General features: G+C 40.9%; 1 long non-coding RNA gene across 6 annotated transcripts in view; it reads left to right on the top strand.

Annotated features, from left to right (window-relative positions):
- The window catches only part of LOC309864309, a 74,833-nt gene that overhangs the window by 21,084 nt on the left and 32,405 nt on the right, over nt 1-21,344 (top strand). The window contains exon 8 of one of the 6 annotated variants that reach the window (XR_014311453.1): nt 3,660-3,809. The exons of 4 other annotated variants lie outside the window; for them this stretch is intronic. This is a non-coding gene — a long non-coding RNA (uncharacterized lncRNA). Of the gene's footprint in view, nt 1-1,407; nt 1,826-3,659; nt 3,810-21,344 lie in introns of those variants that run through there. One more of the 6 variants, XR_014311454.1, reaches the window with a different exon arrangement.

The following is a 21,344-nucleotide window of genomic DNA, read 5'->3' on the forward strand; positions in this document are numbered from 1 at the left end:
TTGTGTATTAGGAACCTGCTGTTTCCCCAAGTCCTCGGACCTCATTTATTGTATCTTGCTCTCTTCCAATCAGGGCCTCATCAGAGGCACACACTGCTCTCTGGGGTTCTTACTGAATAGGCTACAATCAAGGACATTAAGAGAGATGTACTCTTCAATTATTTTGCATATTTTTCCATTTTGTTTCTTAAAGGGGAAATATCTTCACAGAAAAACAGGAGTCTCCATCTCATCCTGTCTCCTGGTTTATTATTGTTGTAAAAACCCATTGTGGAGTAATGAATGCTCATTTGCAAGATTGAGTAAACAAGGGATGGGAAGAATATTTGTTGGAGGCCACCGCACGGTTGGAGTCGTGGATCAAACCAGGCCCTGACTTGTGTCTCCTTTAAAGTCCGGACACCTTGACAAGGGGTTAAGGACGGGAAAGTTGAGTAACACTGAGAAAGGGTCTGTGCTATGTGTGGTGCGCTCGCCTACGTGACTTCCCACACGCTCTCCCTACAGAAGGGAATAATGTGGTCAGGGTCATGAATTCTTAGTTGGTCCTTGTTGTTCCTGTACTTCCCATAACCCACTCCCTGGTTGATTGTCTTGCTAATGGCATTAGCGGAGACTACCTGGCATCACGAGGTTTGCTTGTAGTTAATGTAAACTTGTTATAGGAACTTGCGGTCATCTGACTAGATACTGATGTATTACTCCTATTGTGGTCTGCCTTATAAATGCTTGTAAGATGTAGAATAAAATCGGCACTGTTGGACATCCTCCTCAGTGTCCCTCCTGCCCCCATCTCTTTGTTTCTTAATTTCTTTTCACCATCCTCTTACCCTCACATTTCCTGGTTGATTTGTCGTACTGGCTGCGACAAATATTATTTGCTGTAATGATTCATTTAATCTATATTGAAAAAAATATATATTGAAGAAATAGAATAAATATAAGGTGCTGCTCAGCTCATACAGATGATGGAAGACCCAGTCTGTAAGCCCAAAGGCCCTGAAATCTTAAGGAGAGCTTATTTGGGTTTGGGACCTGGCTGAGCTGCTCAGACCTGTACTGGATCTCCAGTGGCTGACAATAGATTTATATACCAATACTCCCAGGGCACAGTCATCAATTTCAACTCATGATCTTGAAAACTGTGGGAAATTCAATATTAGGAGATTATTTAAAATACTTATCTCTGGTTCTCTGTCAAAAATGATCTGCCACCTTCTCTCTTGCTCTCTCTCTCTCTTTTTTTTTTTTTTTGCTTGTTTAATTTTAGATCTTTGTGTATCCAAGTTCCAAAGGTGAGACCTCTGTTCTTGAGAAACAGACAGTTTGAGTACAAAATGTTATAAAGGTATTACACAAAGTATAATCGGAAGGGGCCTATTAACCAAGACTTTTTATTTTACATAGTTCCGATGCTTTGACATCTTGAGGCTTTGCTGACCCCAGGAAGACTGCACTTCCCAGAGCTAGCCAATTCCCAGAGACGGTAAACAAATTGCCCACTGAGGAACATATCTTTCACAAGCAAACTAACTGATCCAGAACCCACCCACCCCACCAACTCTTCTGTTGGGCAATCTCCCTTAAGGGCTAGTTTTCCTCTGCCCTGATCACTCCAGGGCCAGACTCCAGACAGTCAAAGACAACCCCTGCACATCCAGCACCTGTTGAAATTATTCAAACTAACCAATCCTAAACTGGCTTGCCTCATCTCGGCTTGCCTTTCCTGCAGAAACCAAAAGATGAGGCTTCTGCCCACATGTTTTCCTTACTCCCTCTGTCTCCTGACTGACAGTGGTGCCTCCCCAGGTGACCCTGTGGGGCACTGTCTGCCTCCTTCTCTGGGGAAATGTGAATAATAAATGATCTTTTCAGTGGCAATCATCTCCTGATCCTGGACCTTGGCTGAATAATAATAAATCTGCATTTTGGAACAAGAGCCTAGAAGCTTGGAGAAAGCATCCCTAAGGCAATCCAGGGTTTGAAAGGAACTTGAGTGAGGGTGGCTGTCATGTGGTCATGGAGACGTGGAGGGAGACGTGGAGGAGGGAAACAGAGGAGTCCAGTCAGTGGAAACAGCCCACCTGAAAGCAAGAGGGTGGTGTGTTTAGGGAGTGCGGTCTACCCTGGGTGAGACGTGGGCTGGGGGCAGAGATGAAGATGGAAAGATTGGTAATGTTAGGTTATCAAGGGCCTTGTCAGGCCTGCTCAGGAGTTGGATTCCATCCTATCTGAAGAGAAAGTTCAACGGCACTGGTGAACACAGGGATCAATAAACGCTAAAGATTTGTCAGGCCATTAGGAATAGTATTTAAATCTCCACAGTCTTCCCTCTATTGTCTGGTGCCTTATTATATGTTCTGGCTTCAGAAAAAGACTTCCCCCCAAAGAGTAAGTGGATTGAAAGTGCCTATCAGGCTACTATAGTACATTATTTGAGTGCCTTTTGATTTTTCCTTTACTTGTCTCCCGTTGAGTTTGGAAAATCATGACAACCATTTACATGAGTAAAGTTAATTAGAAAGATGGATTAAAAAGTGTTTACATCTTGATAACCTTAACTCTTGCCTGAGACACTATATGCTTTCTTTTTCCCCTTCTATTTCTCATTTTCCCTTTTTCTCCTGGTCCCTCACCCTGAAAATATTATTTTACTCCCATTTTCATTTGCTTTAGAGAAAGTTGTGTATCTTTTGAGTTATAAACCATCTCAGTTGTATATATTTGATGAGCTTAATAATACCTTCCAAGCCAAAAAAACATTTCACAACCAAGAGGAAAAGGTTTTGATTGTCTTCATGACAAATATTTAGGACTGTCTGCTCTTTCAAGTATAGCATTGGGTGCTATGACCAGAAAAAGAAAGATCGATGAATAATGATCATGGTTTGCCTATAGAAGGGAGAGTAAACAACAGAATAATTTAATTCTCACTATCACCTTGTCTTATTCAAAGCTGTCCTGGCTGAGGAAGGAAAGGCCTATCAGGGTCTTTGTTCTAGTGTGCAGATAAAATGACATACTGCATTATTCACACCAGTGCTGAAAATTGATTTTATTTCTCCTACTTGCTGAATTCCAGACTAATGAGATTTGAGTGTTATTCAAGCACAACTATTGTCACATAGCTGTACAATTACCAAAGCTAGACTCCTTTATAAAAAAACAAGTGGTATACTGTTCTTTAATATTTGACACATTTTTCTTTCTCTGCTCACTTTTCCTTAACCTCCTCCCAATTACGTTCCCTGTCTTCATCAATAGTATGCCTAATCAGTAAGAAGAATTTTCCCCACAAGAGAAAAAAAAGTGAGGCATTAAATGTTGATATTACAAATGTGAGGAGACCAATGTTTTCCATCTGAAAGATTAGTAAGAATTAATCCCTTTCTGTTTTAGAATGAATTAGGCTAATATAGCACAAGCCTCCTGTAGTATTTTCTGGTGTTTACAAATATTTCATTTAAGTGCAAAAAATACATTCAGTGGCATAGTGACTGACAGTGGCCTAGACATTTGGGATGTCCTAAGCAAAAGAGTCTTTGGGTATTTTAGTCTTTTGTTAATTGCAGAATATCAGCTCTCCGGCTTGATTGACAGTTTCTCTCTATCTCTTTCCAACTCGTTCTCAACAGCAGTGGTACACTTTCTCTTTGCAGGACCGCAGCTGAAAGGATCCTTTACCTTTGTCATGTGTGGCTTGCTGACCTTCTGCAGAGCTGGGGTTTAACTAAAATAAAGAATTCTGCACAAGATCAGAAAGGCATCGAAGGCTAGCACTGTGTTTTGAGATTCTTCAAATACACATACCTTGTCTAGTACACAGGTCTGTAATGTGTAGTGAAGATGGGTGTCATGGTTGATAATCGTGGTAAATTAGGGGACCTTGCAGAAGACCTATGGTCCTCTGACATTTGAGGTTAATCTTGGGGTTGTTGGACTCTTCAACCTTATAGGGCTACTCCAAGGTAACTAGATATTTGACAAAAAAGATTTTTTAAATACATTTTTAAAAATTCCAGTATAGTTAGTATACAGTGTTATATTCATTTTTAAGTGTGCAATATAGTAATCCAACAATACTATCTATCAGTGCTCATCATACGTGCACTCTTTTTTTTTTTTTAAAGATTTTATTTATTTATTTGACAGAGAGATAGAGAGAGAGTGCAAGTAAGCAGAGCAGCAGGCAGAGGGAGAGAGAGAAGCAGGCTTCCTGGAGCCTGGGGCGGGGCTCGATCCCAGGACCCAAGAATCATGACCTGAGCTGAAGGCAGCCGCTTAACCGACTGAGCCACCCAGGCACCCCATCATACATGCACTCTTAATCCCCATCACCTATATCACCCAACCCTCCCCCACCTCCCTTCTGGTAACCATCAGTTTGTTATCTACAGTTAAAAGTCTGTTTCTTGGTTTTTCTCTCTCTCCTTTTTTTTTTTTCCTTTGTTTGTTTCTTAAATTCCACATATGAGTGAGATCATATGGTATTTGTATTTCTCTGACAGGCGTATTTCATTCTGTAGTGTATTCTTTAGCCCTATGTTGTTGCATAATGGCCAGATTTCATCCTTCTTTATTGTTGAATATTCTACTATATATGTATATACACATATACATATCACATCTTCCTTGTCCATTCATCTTTCATTGGATACTTGGGCTGCTTCCACAATTAGTTTGTTGTAAATAATGCTGCAATAAACCTAGGGGTGCGTGTATCCTTTTAATTAGTGTTTTTGTATTTCTTGGGTAAATACCCATTAGTGCAATTACTGGATCATAGGATAGTTCTTTTTTTTTTTTTTAGGAATCTCCATACTGTTCTTCACAGTGGTTGTACCAGTTTGCATTCCCATGAACAGTGCATGAGGGTTCCTGTCTGCCCACATCTTCTCCAACACTTGTTGTGTCTTACGTTTTTTACCTTAGCTATTCTGACAGGTTTGAATAGCTCATTTTGATATATCATTGTGGTTTTGATTTGTATTTCCCTGATGATGAGTGATTTTGAGTATCTTTTCATGTGTCTCTTGGCCATCTGGGTGTCTTCTTTGGAAAAATGTCTATTTATGTCTTCTACTGATTTTTTAAATTGCATTATTTGTTTTTTTGGATGGTGAGTTGTGTCAGTTCTTTAAGTATTTTGGATACTAACCCTTTATCAGATATGTCATTTGAAAATATCTTCTCCTATTCTGTAGGTTAGTTATTCTTTAGTTTTGTTGATTGTTTCCTTCACTGTACAGAAGCTTTTTTTTTATTTTTTGTTTTGATGAAGTTCCAATAGTTGATTTTTGCTTTTGTTTCCCTTACTTCAGGAGACAGATCTAGAAAAAAGTGACTGAGTCTGATGTCAGAGAAATTACTGCTTGTGCTCTCTTCTGGGATTCTTATAGTTTTAGGTCTCAGATTTAGGTCATTAATCATTTGAGTCTATATTTGTATATGGTATAAGAAAGTGGTCCAGTTTTTTTTTTTCATTTTTTTTTTCACATAGCTGTCCACTTCTCCCAACACCATTTGTTGAAGAGACTGTTATAAAACTCTTGAAGCAAACTTTCAAGATCATCTAGTTCAACCCCATTATGTAAAGATGAGGTTATTATGAGCTAGGGTGACTGCTCTCTTGGTGTTGCTCTGGTCATTAATACAATCTTTCTTTCTCTTTGCATCTTTCTTGCTCTTTCATCAGTTCATTCACTCCATAAATATTTTCTGAATGCCTGTTCTGTGCTAATCACTAATGTGTTAAAAGAAGAGGATCGGGATTCCTGGTTCACTCAGTCAGTTAAACATCTGTCTTCAGCTCAGGTCATGATTCCAGGGTCCTGAATCGAGTCCACCATTGGACTGCTTGCTCAGTGATGAGACTGCTTCTCCCTCTGCCTGCTATTCTCTCTACTTGTCCTCTCTCTTTCTGACAAACAAATGAATAAAATCTTAAAAAAAAAAAAAAAAGAAGAAATAATGAGACAGATAATTTTTCTCCCATACCATGAATCTTAAAAAAAAAGGAAATTAGAAACAATTTAATTATTGTAATTATATAGTGCTTTGAAATTTTCTAAATATTTTTGGGGTACCTGGGTGGCTTAGTAAGTTGTCTGACTCTTGATTTCAGCACAGGTCATGAACTCAGGGTTATCGAGCCCCACATTGGGCTCTGCTCAGCATAGGGTCTGTTTGTCCTTCTCCCTCTGCTCCTCTCCCAACTCATGTGTGAGTTTTCTCTCTCTCAAAATACATAAATAAATAAATAGATAAATAAATAAATAAATAAATAAATAAGATATTTTTTAAATTCCTGAATATTTTTATATAATTTATCCAATTTAACCGTGAGAAACAAGTTTTGGTTATGAGCACTGAGCTTTTGCTATTTCATTAGACCTGACTATGAGAGAGACTTCTCTGAATGACAGATCCATGTCAGTAAGCATCCTTCTGTGTAAGAATAACCTAGGAACAATCATTGTGATAGGGAAAAACTGTACTCTAAGATGGCCAACCAAACCAGCAAGAGAATTCCAGTTCTTGTCTCAAAGCCCCTCCGGGTTCGTTCCTACCCTGTTTCCCACACGCGCCAAAAGTACCAAGTATGCGGAAGTAGAAGAGTATAAATTTCCCTCCCTGCTGGTGCTTGGGGCTCAGACCTTTGAAGAACAACCTTCTCTGAGCCCACTGGTGTTCAATGAACCTCTGATCCTCCAAAGTCTCTGAGTGCCCCTTGGTTCTTCTGCCAGGATCCAGTCCAGGTTCTGTAACATTTGGTTCCCTGACTGGGAAACCCAACCGTGCTGGCCCATTGTTGCCACCCATTTGGGGCAATGGCAGGGCAGTGACAGAATACAGGATCGAACGGAGAAAGCACACCCTGCCTAATTTTCAGCAGTCTCCCACCCGGTCACCTCAGGCCAGCTCACCCTGCTGTTCCCACCTGGACTCAAAGGAGATGTGGCAGGTAAGGACCTGGTCCTGATGTCAGATTTCAGTAAGGCCTGGGGCCCCAGGACCCAGTCAGGCCCACCTGTGAGGGTGGAAAGGGAAACTGGTCACCTCCCAGAGACCTCTTAGGGGGTCTCACAGGTAGCGCCTCTCAGGGTTGGGGGGGAGGTCCTTCAGGTCAGAAACCCCCATAAGGGGGGACAGAAAGGAATTTCTGAAAGGAATTCCACAGGTCAGGGCCTCCTGTGGGGGAGGAACTATAATAACTTTGGTGTGAATGCACGAGTGAATGTGCAGTTTGACCTGGCTTCATGTGGACTGATTCTGTGGCTCCATGGGTGGGCCCTCATAGGGTCCCCAGAAACCTATGGAGTCCAAGTGGCCCTAGGATGCTTCTGTGGTATCTCATAGGGTCTACGGTGAGCCCCTTTGGGGTGCCAGTCTGGTGGTTTATACAGACTCGCTAAGGCTAAGAGGCACCCAGGTGTTTTCTGGGATGGTGGACAGGCAGGTGTCTGACTCGTATCTCCTTTGGAGGGACACCCACCCTTCCTTTGTCTTCATGCCAAAGACACAGGAAGGGAACACACAGGGTGGCCAAGAGAGCCCCCTGCTCATCATGGGTAGAAGCTCTTCAAAACCCACAGTCTTAGACTGTATGCTCAAAATTTTAAGAGGTGATACTCAGGAGACCATGGGATAAAAACATCTGGAAAATTAGGCACATTATGTGAATTAGAATGGGCCACCTTTGGGGTTGACTGGCCCTCTGAGGGGCCCTAAGACATACCCACTGTCTAGGTCATTTACAAAATTATGGTTGGGACTCCCAGACACCCTGACCAATTCCCACATATTGATTCTTGGCTTTGGATAGCCCAAACTCTGCCCCCATGCGTCTATTCTGTGTTAATAGGAAGGACCAAAGTAGGACATTTGTAACCCAAGTGAAAGAGCCCAAAGGCTGTAAGGAAGCAAAGCCTATCAGGGAGGCTCTGCCTGGGCGGGGGGGGGGGGGGGGAGGGGGATCAGGGGCAGCAAGGCAGATGAGCTCTGGACAAGGATGAACCCATTAGAAAGTGTGGGACCACAGTCCTCTGACCCAGGGCTTAAAGCTGACCTGTAGGAAGACAGTGTTCCTGCTTCTTGTAAGTGGCATGTGTAGGGAGACACCTGATTTAGCAGCTCTGACAGACACAGGAAACTTGATCCAGACAGAAACAGGATGTAAAATAACAGGAGCTCTCATATTTACCTTTAAGAGAAAGTGGGGGAGACGCCTGGGTGGCTCAGTGGGTTAAGCGTCTGCCTTCCACTCTGGTCAAGATCTCAGGAGTCCTTCAGAATGGAAACTTTAAGGAATATTCCCCAGCAGCTGCCAAAAATCCTTTGTTTGGGGGAAATTCTCTGTCTTCTCTGGCCCAATATGGATTGTCTATGTCCCCCGCTTGTTGGTGGGAAAACATGGCATCTGCTCCCGTGGAGCTGGTGATCTCCTGAACTGGGAACCCTTTCTCTGCCCTCAGGCAGCACTTTGTCTCTTCTGCCTCTTCATCCCTCTTTTCCTTTTTCTGTACCACCTTGGGTGCAGCCTGCATTACTGGCTTCTAGACCATCCTCAATGCCTCAGGCACCATGGCTCCTCCCTTCACTGTCAAGGAGCAAGCAGAGCACCCCCAGGACCTAACACCTCCCACTCCAGATTTCCCCACGTGTCTCAAGTGAAAATTGACCATGGGGAAGATCCTGAGCGAACATAATTCAGCGTTTAAACTAAGTTTATTGGTTTAGTTCAGACAGATGTATTTTAAGTTATCAGTGGTAAATGTGAAACTTTTATCCTATCAAGGTTTACTGAAGGTCAAATAACCTCCTGTTACCTCTGTTGTGTTGTTAGTAACCATCAAAGTTTTCATGGGTAGGGGCGCCTGGGTGGCTCAGTGGGTTAATCCTTTGCCTTTGGCTCAGGTCATGATCTCAGGGTCCTGGGATCCAGCCCCATATCAGGCTCTCTGCTCGGCAGGGGGACTGCTTCCTCCTCTCTGCCTGTGTCTCTGCCTACTTGTGATCTCTGTCTGTCAAATAAATAAATAAAATCTTAAAAAAAAAAAGTTTTCATGGGTGATTGTTAAAATAGCTTTCAAAGTCTTTGGTAACTCTGAAACTTTAAAGTTTTGGTTAGATGACAAATGGAATTAAATTTGTTGGACATCTAGGTCTTTTCCAAATGGGATAAAGTGCTAAAGCATTGATTACTGGACAAAGGTTTGTGCTTGTGACTTACTGCAAAGAATTAAGGCTATTTAAATCTGTTGGTAAACATGTTTTGTGCTTAACTGATTCAGATTTGCCATTTAAGGATTCTGGTGTAACAGTTTACAATTGGTTACTTTTTAGTCTTCACTAGAGATCAAGGTTTCTAAAGAGTGCAAAATTCTGCTAAGTGTAACTAAGACTGATGGAAATAAGGGGATCAACTCTGCATGTGGAAAAGTAGGAGATATGTCAGAAAGATAAGGAATGGGAATACATTTTGTTGAAGGTAAAAGAAGGTAATCTTATCCTAAATGAGATGGTTGTTTGGAAAGAAATGGCTTGAGATGAAACCTGAAACCCGAATAAAAAGGAAAAAAGGTTTGTGAGGGGAAATCTTTGGAAATGAATTATAGGTATGGTCAGGACAGACTAAGATTGAAACGAATTCTAAAAAGACACTAGTATAGAAAGTTGGTTTTCTCTCTGTTCAAAAAGACAAAGTATTCTCAATTGTTGGTCTGCTCTTGATAAGAAAACACAAATAGTTGTTTTCTCTCTGCCTGCTTAGAAAAACCAATTTCTATGTCTTGAGTTTGTCAGGTCTTTAACATCCCTAATGCTATGTCGGCATGAGCTTTAACACTTTCTAAGGTTTTAACAAACTTCCCCAAGAATGAACCAAGTCTTGACTAATCAGGCTTGCTTGTTCGGTATGTAATGTTCTGGTTCTGGCTATTGAAGTGTTACATATCTAGAATAACTGAGTTTCCTCGTCAGTCATCTCATAGTGAACTCTCCTATCAGATCATTAACCATGTCTAATCTGAGCTTGCCATTTGTAATTGTTCTAATTCTCCTGCAAAGTGAGTTCTATCTTCAAAGAGATTCATATAAAGGACTTTTAGGACAGATACAGGTATTCAGTATAGTAAAAATCCTAAAACTGAAATGAGTAAGAACTTCTAGAACTAAGAAGCTGCATTCAGGCTGAACAAGAATCAGTAACATGGGACTAAATGAGCTAAAAAGATAATTATAGTTTTGTGATCCTTGTTTGAAAAGCATTGCTGGTTCCTTAATGTTCACTCTTCCTGATTAGGGAAATGTAAGATTTCTATGACCTACAGAAACATGATAAAATAATTGTTTGTAAGCAAATTAAAGCATTCAACTTTTCTGTCTGAACCCTCTGAAACTCAAAAGGTCTCAGTAAGTATACCTTCTTCCATGGCAATCTTAGTCATTTGCATAATTTCAGTAAAAATCTGTTCTCCTTATAACAAGACACCATTGGAAACATTGGTTATTTTACCAAGGCTTTGACTGGAATGTCATATTTGAGCAAGACATGCATAGACTCAGATATGACCAGACAACTTTAAGGAGCTAAGGGTGACTTTATGAAATTTGGAGCCATAAAGCCCCTTGGAACTGTTAGCCTGATACCTTGCTTACAGAGGTCTCAGGAACCTCACCAGGTGAGTAAAGGATTTCACTTCCTGGCAGGTACAGGAACCTTAGGATATTTTGGGAACCTCATGAAGAGGAATCTGCCCAAATCTTAGAGGTATTGAAGGCATATCTGATGGCAAGTACATGGCTTAGGACATGGCTTGGCTTCTCGCCTGGAGAGGCTACCAAAAGTTCAACCTAGAGATTCCTTATAAAGTTCCAGCAAAGCAGATTCTAAAAGATCTATATGATCACTCACTGTTCTTGCTGAGCTTATATAAATAATTAGGCCAATTTGGTTAGAACTAGACTTGTTTCTCAAGTAAATTAGTCCTGATTTGGCTATCTCTGGAAATGAGGGTTATTTAAGAGAGAAAAATTGTTTAAATAATACCCACCTTTGTGGATGTTAAATTCTAGATTTGATTGTCTTTAAATGTTTGTTGTTTACCTAAGCTAGACAACTCGCAGTAAACTTCAGGGAAATTACCACAGTAACTCATATATAGACAATCTTCTTACTAATTATTCTGTGGATATAATAATAACAGGACCCCATGGCACATGTTTGAACAACTGGAAAATGGGACTGATTCCCCAACAATTGTGTAACTTATCACCTTGACCAGTTCTGTGTGGCTGGGATAGTAAAATAATTCCCTAAAATCCAGAGCATACCCTACTCTATAGGGTTAACTATGGACTTGTAGAGATAATGGATAATACCACTTTCTTTGTGATTGGTTCAGTAATGCACTTTGAGTTAGCCTTATCTCCTGAGACAAGTTTTCTCCCACTTGCCAGTGATCTTTTGTAATTAGAATGTTAACTCTTTACTTCAGAGAAAGAGCTTAATGGTATTTTTCAGTTATACTTATCCTAGAAGCCACTTCTATTGAGGTACAATTGTAAACAAAGACTTTCTAAGCATACAACAGTGCTCCTGGTAAAAAGAGCCTCAAAGCTCGTTATGGGACAGCCCTCACTGTAATGACTTCACATCCAGTCTAGAGTGTCTTAGAAACCAAAGGCCACCAACGGATGATGGAGGCCAACTTATTAAATACCAGGCTACACTAATAGATATTCCTGGAATAATACCTAAAACCTGTCAGACTTTAAATCCAGTTACCCTTATGCCTGGACCTGAACGTTGCACTTCTATAGAGCATGACTGTTGGAGGAGATTGCTGCAGCTATAATTCATCTCAAAAGCTCTATGACAGATCACCCCCTATAGTAAATAGGCATAGAGGAGACCTTGAACAGATTGGAAACTTAGAAGTGTCCCAACACCTCCAAGTCCTGGAAAAAACTCATAGGTGCATCTCCTGAGAAGCGTTAGAAGGGACCCCCTCAAATCATGGTGGATAGGGCCCCACACTGTTGTCCTAACCACCCCTACTGCCTTCAGGGTCTTAGGTGTCACTGAATGGGTCCACTGCTCTAGAGTAAAGAAGGCTTTCACCAGTTGGATGAATCACACCAGTGGAGAGCCCAACCAAATCCTACGGACATGCTCTCACTCAACCTTCAGTGAGACCCCACCAACTGGTGGAGGACATCTGTTCACTGTGGTCCCTGGCTATTGATGACATGACACTGACCCTCACCTCAGGAGTTGGACTTTACATTGCTGCCCCTTCTGACTGGACTTTCTCCCAGAAACTTGTTATTGTTATTGCTTATTGGGCAGCCTTAGAAACCTTAAGATGGATTGCTAAGTTCATAGAAACACTGTTACCATGCAAGCCACTGCCCAAATACTAGCCTTATAAGGCCCATTGTAGTAGATGATAATGATGCCCTCTAAACTAGGTGTTTAAAGGGACATCCAAGGGAAGAATGATAGGGAAAAACTGTACTCTAAGATGGCCAACCAAACCAGCAAGGGAATTCTAGTCCCTGTCTCAAAGCCCTTCTTTCTGTGTTCTTTCCTACCCCGTTTCCCACACGTGTCAAAAGTACCAAGTATGGAGAAGTAGAAGGGTATAAATTTCCCTCCCTGCTAGTACTTGGGGCTCAGATCTTTGGGGAACAACCTCCTTTGAGCCCACTGGTGTTAAAAAACCTCCGATCCTCCAAAGGCTCTGAGTGCTGCTTGGTTCTTCTGCCAGGATCCAGTCCAGGTTCCATAACAATTGATCTGGCTCACCAAATAGCATTTGAAACCATGCAAGACCAGTAGAATGGAATACATGTTTCTTTTCTGGTACCAACCAGACTTGTAAATACTGAGGCAGTGTGAGCTAATCCTCCCAAATCAGTTGAGCATGGATGGATGAAATAAGTTAATTGTCATGGATTTATCTCTAAGTTGGTCTTTCCATTTCCAAGGCTTAACTGCAATTCAAATCACCCAGATAGGCAAACAATGGCTGATCACACCTATCAGTAAAGCCAGCTTTACTCCTTGGTACTTTAAATATCCAGTCTACTCACTGCCCAAAATGAATTCTCTGCCTAGCCTTAGAATGTGAGGACTAAAGCTTTTAGGGTGTCAGGAATGAATCATGATATGTACCTCATTGCTCATAAACAGTGATTAGATGATATAATTATAACCTACTTGGAGATGTTCCATGGCAATGACTACAGCCAATGGTGAATGTTATCTGAGGATTAACTTCCCAATTTTTTGGGCAGAGGAGCTTGACCAGAAGTAGGGTTTAAAGGTATAATGTGTTTGCTTATCTCCCAGATTCCTTTTACTGCAGTTTCAAGGAGCTTACAATTTAGGAAGGAGACAAGTTACTTCGATGCATTCAGTGTTTTTGCTAAAGAAGGGTCACTTTTCATAGCTGATGGGTTGAGAAGATGACTGAAACTTTTTGAAGCATCAGATCTGATTTAGTCCCAAAGGATGCATGAGAGTTGGTCAGGTGAAAAATGAGGGCAAGAGTGTCCTAAGCAGAAGAAACAATGGGAGCAAAATCGTGGAGGCACAAAACAGGAAAATGGTTGTAGGGGACTATAATAAAGTGGGGACTATAATAAAGTGGAAAATGCAAGGCAAGGAGTACTAGATGAGGCTAGAGAGTTAACTATGTATTATCATGAAGAACTCATAGCAATAGACCTAGCTAATGATGTCCTGAGTTGCGTTCAATTGTGGAAATAAAAATAGAGGAGATCACTTCTGGATATGGTGACCATGCTTTCCAATTCACAGCGGTTGTCAGCAGTTCAGCTAGAAAAAAAAATGTAGATCAGAATATGCCACCCCCAAACATGCCATTTTGCCGTAAGATTATTTTGAGCTGAAGACAATTGAGAAACAAATGCCAAAAAAGCTCTCCGTTCTCCCCTTCCATTTGCCTAAAAGCAGAACATTAATTTCCATTTGTAATGGGGTCTCCCACTCCCATACCGGGAAAGGAAAGGCAACTCTTAGATGCTTAATCACCAGAAACAACTCTAGACTCTTGGTAGCCATTAAAACATTTTTTTGATGTTTGGTACTACTGTGTGACTACATAATTTTTGTATGGGATTTTATTTTATTATTTCTAGTTTTTTTTTTAATGTTTCAAGTTTTTATTCAAATTCTAGTTAGTTAACATGTAGTGTAATAAGTTTCAGGAGTAGAATTTAGTGTTTCATCACTTTCATATAATACCCAATGTTCATCACACGTGCCCTCCTTAATACCCATCCCCTATGTAACCCATCCCCCCACTTAGCTCCCCTCTAGTAACCCTCAGTTTGTTCTCTATAGTTAAGAGTCTCTTTTATGGTTCCCCCTCCCTCTCTCCCTTTATTTTCCCCCTATGTTCATCTGTTTTGTTTCTTAAATTCTACATGTGATGAAATCATATGGTATTTGTCTTTCTCTGACTGACTGACTTCACTTAGCATAATATACTCTAGCTCCATTCACATCATCGCAAATGGCAAGATTTCATTCTGTTTGACGGCTGAGTAATATTCCCCAAGCAGGGAGCCTGACACAGGGCTTGATCCCATGACCCTGGGATCATGACCTGAGCTGAAAGCAGATGCTTAGTTGCCTTCTAAGGCAACTAAGGTGCCTTAGTTGCCACCCAGGTGCCCCTTCTTCCCATTTCTTAACTGGGTTATTTGGTTTTTGGGTGTTGAGTTTGATAAGTTCTTTATATTGTTTGGATAGTAACCCTTCATCAGTATATGTCACTTTCAAATATGTCCTCCTATTCTGTAGGCTGCCTTTTAGTTTTGTTGATTGTTTTCTTTGTTGTGCAGAAGATTTTTATCTTGATGAATTCTCAATAGTTCATTTTTGCTTTTGTTTCCCTTGCCTCTGGCAACAGGTCTAGTAAGAAGTTCTACAAAGAGGTTGTTGCCCATGTTCTCCTCCTTTCAATGGTTTCCTGTCCCACATTTAGGTCTTTCATCCCTTTGAATTTATTTTTGTGTATGGTGTAAGAAAGTGATCCAGTTTCATTCTTCTTCATGTTGTGGTCCAGTTTTCCCCACACCATTTGTTGAAAAGACATTCTTTTTCCCATTAGATTTTCTTTCCTGTTTCTTTGAGGATTAGTTGGCCATTGTTAGCAAATTTCATATATGCTGTATTAGTATTAGTGCTAGTAACCATGTTCTACATTATATCCCAGGACTTATTTATTTTATAACTGGAAGCAAAATGTTACCTTAAGACCATTAAACCTGCTTTGGAAATACAGCTCTAGGCTATGTAGCCATGAAGGAAATACCATGCAGAAGATACCCAAGCTGCCCATTTCAGGTGTAAAAGTTTGACTCTCCTGAGACCTACAGCTATAAATCTTGGTCTGGCATAGGAGTTTTCTGCTTATAATTATGTTGTTTACAGACAAGAAATCTTTACTTAATTTGAAGTAGAAAAACTACAAGAAGGGTTTCTTTTTAAGGTGGGCATTTTGCATAAAGAGTTTGACCTTGTTGTACAATATTACTCTTCCCCCTTGTTCCCCAGCTAACGGCTCTCCTTTGGGAGAGTAGGGCAGTCCTGTCTCTCTGCAAACTGTTGTCTGAAGAGCAGCATCAAAGACTGGCTGCCTTCTGGGTCATTTTGGTTTCTTGTCAGGTCATGTCTTTGAATGATTTCTTCAAACAAGGAGAAATTCTCCTCTTAATGTTCCATTTCAGTTTTTTCTCATTGTCCTCTTCAAAGTGACAAATGTCCCCTTGGCTCAGTTTTACTTTATACTGCTGACAGGATGAACAACACTCAGGCAGTTGGCTTGGTGCACAGACGTCTCCCCACCCCATGTCCATCTGAGGACCATTTATCTTTGCTCCCACTCCTTCTCTGAGTGATAGTGGGCTAGGTGACATTTTAAAATTAGCTCATTTTGATTTATCAATGGACTTTTTCTTTCATCTCTAATAAATGCATTAATGCCATTTTCTTGTCACAGTTCTGGCAAGCCCTTCTACTCATTGGTATGCAATTTTCCTAGATTGTGTGTGGGTAACAGTGAGAGAAGGGAGGAGGATATATGTGGTTATTATGTGGGAATAAAATGATAAACCTTCTGAAGGCAATAGCAAATATCTGTGATCATTAAGTTAAGAATTACATTAAAGCTGAACCATGAAGTAACTGTGAGACTACATGAAGATAAAGAAGGAACAATTTTCATTACGGCTCTCCATTCATTATGAGAGAAGTAAATTTCACAATAGCTTAAGAGGCCTAAAGGATTTTGTTCCATGTTACACTGTCTCCTATTCCTATCTTCTTTTTCCCCTTCACTCCAGCCACCCTTGCCTCCTTGCTGCTCCTTGGACATATCAGGGTACTCTGCCTTAGGGTCTGTGCATTGGCTGTTCCTGCTGATAGAATTCTTTTTGCTCATTTATCCATCTGCCTAAATTTGTCATTTTCTTCCGATCTTTACTCAAATGTCCCCTTCTCAATGATGCTCTCCCTGCTTACCCTATACAAATGGCCAGGCTGTCTCCTACCTCTCACTTCCAATATTATTTACTCTGCTCTACTTTTTTCTTTTCTCATAGCACCTACCTCTTGTGAGATAGTAAATGATTTGTTTGCTGGGTATTTTTGCCTGTCTCTCCTAGGAAGGGGTGAGAGGGGGAGGAACCCAGTTCTTATCTTATTTTATTCACTGATATATCCCAGGTGACTCAAACAGTGTCTGGCACATAGTAGACCCTCAGGAAATATTTGTTGACTAAAGGAACCATAGGAGCCTGTGAGGTCTCTACTGTTACCCGTCCTTGTGTGATCTCCCATGACTTACCCTATATTTGCTGTCTTTAAACATTCCCTTTTACTTGAAATGACTTACTTAATGTCAACATTTCCCTATAGAGGACAGACTTCCATAGCACAGACTATATTTCTTTCATTTTATTTCCTTGTATCCCCAACATTTGGATAATACCACAAAAATAATACATACTTAGCTCATTGTTATATGAAACAAATATAACGTGGATGATGTTGAGTTGTGATGACATTTGTTATCTTATTTCCTCAATAAGTGACTTATTTCACAACTTTATTTTAGTCTTAAGTTAAATGCTATGACTACAACTCAGGTAATTTGCACTGTCCCTCCCAGGCCATTAGGTATATGCTAATGATGCCCTAGACCAGATGTCTACAAAAGCTAGCACCTCACTTATACCTTAAAATGATCCAAAGAGAATAATCTTTAACATGTACATGGAAAATCACTTAACAGGTTAGTTAATTTACATATAATATAATTTTTTCCCAAATACAATTTCCCAGGAAATACTGGAAAAGATTAGAGTCTTCCTCACCTTCTGATCTAAAGTAGCTCATTGTCCTGTTTTGTTTTTGTAATGTGCTTGCTTCTCACTATGTTATACTTTCTTGTTAGTTTGTCTCTTCACTGTAATGGTAAGCTTCACAAGAGGACGTATTCATTTTTTAGGGCTGGGGAAATAAATGATCACAAATGCGGTGGCTTAAAACAACAGAAATGTATTCTCTTACAGGACTGGAGGCCAGAGTCTAAAATTGAGGTGTTGGCAGTGCTGAGTTTCCTCTGAAAGCTCTGGGGGACAGTTCTTCCTTGTCTTTTCCATTATCTGGTGGCTGCTGGCAATCTTTGGCTTTGCATAGCACCTACACCCATTATTCCAGTCTCTGTCTTCATCTTTTTTTTTTTTTAAGATTATATTTATTTATTTGACAGATCACAAGTAGGCAGAGAGGCAGGCAGAGGAGGACGGGGGAAGCAGAATCCCCACTGAGCAGAGAGCCCGATGCAGGGCTCAGTCCCAGGACCTGGGATCCTGACCTGAGCCAAAGGTAGAGGCTTTAACCCACTGAGCCACCCAGGCAGCCCTCTGTCTCTTGTCTTCTCACGGCTTTTGCCATGGTGCTGTTTCCTCTTGTCTGTGCTTCCATTCACCTGCTCTTCTAAAGATTTATGATTGAATTTAAGACACATTCTAATCCAGGATGATCTTATCTTAGCATCCTTCACTTGATTACCTCTGTAAAAGCCCCTTTTTCCCCAAATACGATTGACTCTCTGGGTTCCAGATGGAGAAGTCTTGTGGAGGGCCACGAATTAATCTGCTACAGGGGCTTGACATGTTAATCCCTGCCATATTCCTGGGATGTAGGATGATTCCTAAGAGATATCATGGATGCCCAGTAATTATATGTTGAATGATATAAGAAAAAGAAAGGGCATAAAATGCAGTGGACCCTTTGACTTCCCAGAAAATATGAAATAAAATGACAGTTTGGTTGCTCAGATCCTATAGGACCAGGGGGAAGATTCTTCCGAGTGTATCAAGGGACTGAGTCCTTTAGAACAAAGCTAATTCAGTCTTTGAAATTTGAACCACTCAACTCACCTCTCATTTTCCTGTTGGCTTTCGTTCTCAAGGAGGAGAACCACCAGGAGAAGGAAAAGATGGTCAGGTGCCAGCGGTGGACTTGTATTGGGAGGGAGTACGTAACTGCATGTATTAAATGGCATTCAAAGAGAAAAGGGGGAGAGGCAGCCATAGGGCATTGGGTGCTGTGTTGCCCTCTCTGGGCTGCCACTCCGTGCTTGACTTTGATCAGGTGCAGTTAGGTCAGCTGGACACAGAATATGGTTTTGCTCCCACCCAGAGGGACTTCCCCCTAGAGGGACTTCCCCTCTAGTTATAAGACCAACATCAGTGAAAGAACATTGATGGCTGTTAGTGTGCACATGTGCTGCTTTGTGTGGCTGAGCCCGCGAGTGCAGAATTAAGAGGGCAGTGACTTCAGAAAATGTAGGACTTTAGCTGGTTCTGAAAAATATGGTTACAGCACTGCTATGTGAAGGCTTTCCTGAGGAGGGAAGATGGTAGGAAAGAGGAGGAGGCTGGGGTATGCAGAGTGCATGGAAGATGTTCACGGCTCACGTGGGGTCCCTGAGGAGAGAGGTGAGTCCAGACAGGATGGGAGATGGAGCATGTCGTGGGCAATCAGAGAACCTGTGTGAGGTGAAAAGAAAGGACAGAGGCTGCATTTTAAAAATTGGCTTGCTTTCTCGTTGAAGGTGATCAGAACTCATTCTGGCTTCAGCTCATTCCTTCACCTCTTAACATGGTGTCTCTGACAGTGGGCAGTTAAGAAAAAGAAGAAATGTCTTCACTTGTCCTAACCAGATGAGTTCTACTGTTTTGCTTTTTTTTTTTTTTTTTTAAAGCTATGATGTTTGAGCAATTTTTATCTGTTAACTTTTCAGCGTTTTGCCCTCTAAATAGTACCAAAGGTCACAGTCTGCTTTTTATCTTAGGAATTTTTCCATCACCCTTGTGATTTTTTTCTCTCTCTTAAATGTCCATTTTATTAAATGCAGTCATGTAGCAGTTCCTGTTTCTTGTCATATTAGATTTAGTTCCTTAAAACTATTTGGCCACAACCTCTTCTAGTTCTAGAAAGTTTGCTAAGGCTTTAGTGTTCTTGAGGATGGAAATCACTGTCATTTGTTGCCTATGCCGTAGCATTATATTTGAGATGAATGAAAGCTGCATATTTCCAGATCTTCAGACACCATTGGCACGAGTTTCATGGTAATTCTCTTCATAGAGTGCCTCGGAAGCTGAGGTTTTCAACTATCTATTAATTACTTAAGCACTGGGGCTGAAGAATCGTTCAAATGGATACTCAGAATGAGAGCTGGATCTTCTGATTCATCGTTAGTTTAGCCTCCTTCTACTTTCAAAAGAATCTGAAGTGCAAATGCTTTAAGAATCATGAAAAGCAGGGTACAAGTACAATAGCCAATTAAGAAAATAATGGGAGATGATTGCAATTGGAATTTAGACTAAGGTTCATTCATGTTAACATTGACTGAAAAATAGCGAGCCAAACCAAAATATGACAAGATAAAAAATATAGTTGTCATCTGTTAAAAGGAAAAACAATATATATAAGGGTGCCACTGAATGGCCTCAAGATGCTGCTGTCTGGTACTAATTTATTGTCTTGGTCAAGGAAGACTGACCATTTTGGATCATATATCAGTGGCTTATTAAAAGATGCAGAAATACTCTTCATTTGACCATTTATTATGTCAGAGAGCAGGAAAAGGTAAGGATATGATACTATATTCTATGTTGAATTTTTTTTTAATCAAAAGAGAAGGGGACTAACATTTAATAAAAGGATGGCAGACTGTTAATTACCTGTCAAATGTCAGTTCTCCCTTTTCTTGTAAAAGAATCAAGTGCATCATGATCAGTGGAAAACTAGACTTTTCCTGTCTGCTTAGCAGTCAGGTGTGGTCTTGTGACTCAGTCCTGGTCAATGAGATGAAAGTGAAAATTCCTTCCTGGAACATTTCCCCAGAAGGGAGGGGTGAATTCTGCCTTAATTGTGCCAGCAGCAATCTTGATCACGACATAACTGAAGTTTGAAAATAGGTGATGTCTGGTTCCCCGAAGACCTCTGGACTGCTTACCCTGAGACTTCCTTTCTGTAGGAGAATAAACCTTGTGTGCTTAGTCCACAAGAGTTCGGCCTCTTTTGCTAGCAGCCAAATTAAATTACTCCCGGACATGCACAGCTGTGTAGTGTCTGTTGCTTCTCCAGTGTTATGTCCAAAATTTCTCAGCTCATCTCGGAGCCATATATTACTGGCTTAGAGCATTTGTGGGCCTGGCTAAGGTCCTAAGACGATTTAGGAATTTAGAACTTGAACTCAATTCTGGTCTGCGTGCATTCAAGTGCTGACATTTCTAATAAACTTATGTTGGACCTGAAGACTTGCTACAGGGGTTGAGCTTAGAAGAGCTGGTGTCTCTCTCAAGCTTTCCTTTTTGAATCTCAACTGGAACAGTGTTTCTCAACAGTACTAAGAGAAAGCATGGAAAGAGCTTTGCCCGTGTATAATAAAGGTAGACTTCAGATCTTTTGGAACCCATGTGTTGGGAATATGGCAATCAAAAGAGAAAACTCTGCAAAGGAAGAGGAAATGGAGGAGTCCACACAATAGCACCTGGTCCTAAGCTCTACAACACACCCTAGAGATTCTATAGTTTATTTTGCTAAGTGAGTTGGTAGTGTTATCTATGCCTTTCCTCTTTACCTCTAAGAAAATTGTTTTGCCCGGCAGACTGATTCTAGGAATGCATGAAGAAAGAAGAGGGATGGCGGCTACAGTGTTAACTGAGAACAGCTTCCCACCGACCCTCATTCCCCCGTGGTTTCCTGACCACAGGCCTCAGTAGCACTTGCC

The sequence above is a fragment of the Mustela nivalis genome (assembly GCF_964662115.1).
Source record: "Mustela nivalis genome assembly, chromosome: 5".
Taxonomy (NCBI): domain Eukaryota; kingdom Metazoa; phylum Chordata; class Mammalia; order Carnivora; family Mustelidae; genus Mustela; species Mustela nivalis.